Here is a 5,971-nt window from a genome sequence, read left to right on the forward strand (position 1 = left end):
TGAGGAAGTGGTCATTATGGTCTATTCCACTGATCGCCATGATATAGTTCCTCCACATGTGAACAAATAACCTGTTTAAGATCTAGCTTTGTGTGGATCCAATAAATATCCAGAATCTGCATAACCAACTATATTAAAATAAGATTTATTTGAATTAAATAAACCCATATTGATCGTTCCTCGAATATAATGGAGTACATGCTTAATTCTCTTCCAACGTCTTTTTATTGGAGAAGAACTATGTCTAGTTAATAAATTTACTGAACATGCAATATCTGATATTGTATTTTAGAAAGATACATAACTGAACCAATTGCAATAAGATATGGTACTTGAGGATGAAGAAGTTCTTCATTATCGTCTCGAGGTCGAAATATATCATTCTTTATATCCAATGAATGGACTTCCATTGGAATGTTTAATGGATGTGCTTTGTCCAAATAGAATCTTTCCAAATTTTTTCCTATATAGGTTGACTGATGAACAAATATCTCATCGATTAAATGTTCAATTTGCAAACTAAGGAATTTTTTTTTTTCTGAGATCTTTCATCTCAAATTCTTTTTTAAGATATTCTATTACCTTTGAAAGCTGCTCAGGAGTTCCAATTATATTTAAGTCATCAATGTATACCGTTAATTGCAAATCATGACTATGATTTCTTTATAAAAACACACGGACAACATTGATTTATTTTAATATACTTCTTTCAACAAATATCCACTCAGACAATGATTTATATGTTTCAAGTATCTTAAGTTCTTTTGAGATTCTCATATAAATATCATTATCAAGAGATCCATATAAATATGTCATGACTAAATAATATTTGTGAGCATTTTGACATCTCATCTTTTGGTGGATAGAAATATTACATTACCTTAGAGAATTTTGTTGATCATTGAAGAAAATAATAGAAGAACAGAAGTTTCATTTTAAAAAGGCAATATAAAGTAATGAGCTCCAAAGTGCTATACAAGAGGCTTTTGGCTTTATCTTTTAAATCAATAACACACTTGAAATATTGGGTTCAAATTTGCTAAGGATGTAATGGAATAGAGTGATGAAATAAGATATATATATATTTAATGAGATAAGTGTGGTTGTAATAATTTTTCACAATAGTGAAGTTTCTTTTATAAGAATATTTCTCAACATAAATTCTTATGATCTTTGTTTTATATTATTATGTGCTTAGTCAGACAATAGAAATGAGAGGTGTTTTTTTTCCAACATAACATGCATTAACAGCAAAGTGCATTCACATCATTCAGCAATGTACATAAGATATTAGAAACATGGAAATAAATAGACTTATGCATCTCACACAAAATCATTGTGCACAACCTTCTCGCAGATAAAATGAAAATCTACTTCAACATGTTTGGTTCGTCCATGGAAAACAGGATTGTGAGCTAGTTGTATTGCTGACTTGTTATCACACCATAAAAAAGAAGGATCATGTCCGAATACCAAAAGATCATGGAGAAGTTGACGAATCCAAAAAATATCAGCAGCAGTGGTGGCTAATGCTCTGTATTCGACTTCAGTTGAACTACGGGAGACCGTAGTTTACTTTTTAGTAGCCCATGATATCGAGTTATTTGCTAGAAAAATAATAAACCCTGTGGTAGACCTCCGATTAAGAACATTACCAGTCCAGTCAGGGTCTGAGAAGGCATTCAAATGGTAAGGATGAACTGATTTCTGAAACAAGATTCCTTTGGCGATGGTTCCATTGATATACCGTAGCAAACATTTAGTAGCTGTAAGATGACAGTGGGCAGGGGAGTGCATGGATTGAGACAATTTACTTACGGAAAATGTGATGTCTGGTCATGTGAAAGTAAGATATTGAAGAACTCCAACTATTGCTCGATAGGCCTTAGCAGCTTCAAGAGAACAAACAGTGTCTGAGAACGTCACTGATTGAATTTAAAGCAATAGGGGTATTGCTCGGTTTATAACCACTCATTCCAAAGCGATGCAAAATATCTCTAGCATATTTAGCTTGTGTAACAGAAATACCAGCAGAAGTCTTCACTATTTCAAACCCCAGAAAGTATTTAAGAGCTCCTAGATCGGTCATATCAAGTAATTGAGCAGTCAAGACTTCATTATATGAATTATCATTCATTGTGACTATAATACCATCAACGTATAATAAGAGATATGTAGTAGAATTGTCAACTTTTCTTACAAACAATGAAGTATTAATCCCAAGGTCAATAAGTGAGTTGTAAAACATTCAAACTAAGCATGTGGGGCTTGCTTGAGACCATAAAGGGATTTAAGTAGCTTACAAACAAGATTCGGAGCAGACTTATTTACGAACCCTTGAGGTTGCTGCAGATATACTTCTTCATGGAGTTCACCATGTAGAAGTTGGCTCAATATCAGACAAAGTAGGAGATGTTGCAGCAAAAAATACTCTTTTTTTCTTTAATACCAGATTTACTTCTAGTTTGCATTGAATGGGTATTTGTAGATGTGCTCAATGAATGAGAATTTGACTGCTCTGGGAATGCATCTGATTCAACAACAGTATTATTTTCATTTTTCAAACATACCTCAGCTGGTCTATCAACACATTAAGCAGTTTGTTTAGTGTTTGTAGTTAGAACTGTAGAAGCACTTCCAATACTCACATCAGAATTTGCTAAACGGGCAATTAAAAAGTAAGGATAAAGGTAACTGATGTGAGGTTTTAGGGGCTATAGAAGGAAGGTTAAAATCAGATGAGTTTAATGTTTTTGAAGTTTCCATGGAAATGGAAAAAACAAGTTCATCAAAGATAACATGTCTAGCTATGTTATTGGATGACTTAAGTTAATTAGATCATATTTCTCCATCTACCTATGAACATAACTAACACAACAATAATGAATTAGTACATAAAAATTTGTGTGTCGATTTCTTCTTATTCATATTCTTATTCTTTACTTGTTGTTTCTTTCATAACCGTTAATAGTATCCATACTTTTAAGTAGTGGTTTCTTTAATCTCTTTATTTTCTTTTATCATCCATTTTTTTGATCCAAATTTAAATGCAATAATACTAATAGATTTCTTGAAATGTAGTTGTAACTTTATATTAAAAGGTTTACAATGATGTTTATAGAATTTGTGTGAAATTTTGCAATATGATTTTTTCAAAGTTGAAGAATCAAAATAAAATGTTAATTGCTAAACAATATAGGAACATAAATACAAAAATGAAACATGCTGAGACTAAAATGAACGTCTTAAAATCCGACATGAAAAATATAAATCAAATTTTAAAAAATATTAATTCCAAAATAATATTTAAATCTTATATATATATGTGTGTGTTTGTCCATTACAAGCACGATTGATGAAATTAATATTAAAAGAAAGTTGATAGAAACCGAAAGGAGTAATTATTTATTTACTTTTAAAAGGAATTATTTATGTTATCTAATAGAAAAGTGAGTATATATTAAAGCTCTTTAAACCATTTGTAAAATTAGTTGTAGTTCATTTTGTCTACCGCACACAATGGAACATGTGAGAGCAACACAATATTTAAATCAATAAAATTGCTTAATGAAACTAAAATTTTAACTTATTCAAATTGGGGATATAGCAAATGGTAGAACACTCACTTTGCATATAAGAGGTATGAGATTCGACATCTCCAACTTTTCATTTTTTTTTTTTTTTTTTTTTTAAATCTTTAAGGTTCTATTTAGTCCCTAAATTTTAAAATGTCATATTTAGGTCTTTAGTAAATATTTGATTTTTGATTTTTGATTTTTAAAAATTTGGGTAAGAATTCAACTATTATAGTCATGAAAGATGCAAATCATTGTAAGAAATCGGAAGAAAATAGACTTAATTTTCAAAAACACAAAATGAAAAATGAAATAGTTATCAAACAAGGCCTTAGTTCTTAAGTTTTGAGTCTGGTTCTAATTTAGTCACTAGGTTCTAAAAGATTATAATTATACCTTCTGAGATTTAAGTTTTTGTTTCAATTTGGTCTCTAAGCTTCAAGATTTATACTTTTAACATTGATCTTTCATTAAATATTGACTTTTAGTTATAAGCATTAATGTCTACTAATTAATTAAAAATAATATGAAGTAAAAAAAATAAAAACTAAATGTGTAACATTTTGAGACGTATAGACCAAATGATAAAACTAAACCCAAAACCTACGGATCAGAAATATAATTTCCCCTAATTACTATTACTATTACTTTTACTATTATTTTGAAAATGTCACATCAGCAAATCGTTAACTATTTAACTAATTGGTACAAAGACTAAAATCAATATCATTTGTCAAATGTTGTGGACTTAATTATTCGATTTTGAAATCTCGAACTACTTTGACATAAAACTCAAACTTTAGAGACTAAAAAGTGCAATTTACCTTATTTTATTCTATTTAAGAGAAAGTGCAACGAATGACAAAAAAAACTTCAAAATTTTACTTCTATTGCTCTTCTTAGCAACATTCCCTTTTAGTCTTTTCAATCCAACACCCGAACTTAATTCTTGAGTGTCAACAAGGCCAAAATCAGCAAACTAAAAAAAAAAAAAAAAAAGCATAGTTGTCTAGAGTATACTTGCTTACCATCTAAGCCAGAAACAATTTAAAAAAAAAAAAACGGAACAATAAAACTACTTTTTGTAGTTTCTCAAATTTAATCCTATTTTTAGAAATGTTTCTCAAATTTTAGAAACAATAAACATAAACGGTTATCAAACAAGTCAGTTTTTTCAAATATGAGAAATAGGATCAAGAAACAAGAAATAAAAAACAAAAATATTATAAAACTGACCCATAATTCTTACTTTGATTATGGTTTTGTGTGTGTTATTGCATTTTAGGGCCACCAATTCTGTCGTCGGGTCCACAGGAATATGTTTAATAACTATTCCTGTTTCATGTTTCTTGAAAAAAAGAAACAAAAACAAAAACTTGTTTGATAACTATTTTTTGTTTTTGTTTTTATTTTTTTTCATTTTTTAACAATATAATATAAAGAAAGAAAATTTGTCATACATTAAACATCAAAAAAGATATTATCAAAACTTTATGTCAACTATACAAGTAAGTCTTGGTGAAAACTAAATATTATAACAAATTGTATCCTATTCTTCATATTTTGCCCAAATTTGATCGACACTGTCATCTCTAACTCAAGCTATTTATCTTAAATGATGTCAAGTCAAATCCTACTTAACTATATTATTATATAAATGTCGTGATTGTAAAATATTAAAGTTAAGCTAGTCTGCAAAATTTATATACATTGTAAAGACACTCAAATTCAGATATACTAAAATATTAGAATTAAGATAATATATAGTAATCATGCACATTACAAAATTTAATAATCAAAAGTTTAAATATAACAAAATTATTATATATATTTAAAATTAAAGTAATGTATAAATATTGGATAATTTTAAAATTTAAAATAAAAATAAAATATAAATATAGCAAAATTATTTTTGTAAATAGAAAAATTAATAAAAAATAAATAAAATATAAAAGATGGAAATAAATATAAAAAAATAAAGAATAAATAAAAGTACCTTGAGAGTTGAAATTTGAAATTAAAAAAAAAACTAAAATACATATTGAAAATTAAACTACTATATAAATCTAAATATTGGAGATTTTTACTTATTCAAAATTAAAATAAAATATAAATATAACAGATTTTTCTTTTATAAATATAAAAGTAATAAAAGTAATAAATAAAATATGAAAGATGGAAATAAATATTTGAAAAGAAAAAAGAAAGTAGGCTTCTTAGGACATGAACACACAACCAAGAGGTAGAAGAAAATTGTGAATTTGCAAAACTACCAATAAATCAAGTATACATTTTGCTAAATAAAAGAAACAGTTTAGTATAAGCCAGAAAGGAAACAAAGAGAAACTACTTTATATAATTTCTCAAAATTTGCTCATTTTTAGGAATATTTCTCA

Source organism: Benincasa hispida, chromosome 5 (genome assembly GCF_027475165.1).
Source record: "Benincasa hispida cultivar pf3 chromosome 5, pf3_genome.v1.1, whole genome shotgun sequence".
In the NCBI taxonomy this organism is placed as follows: Eukaryota; Viridiplantae; Streptophyta; class Magnoliopsida; order Cucurbitales; family Cucurbitaceae; genus Benincasa; species Benincasa hispida.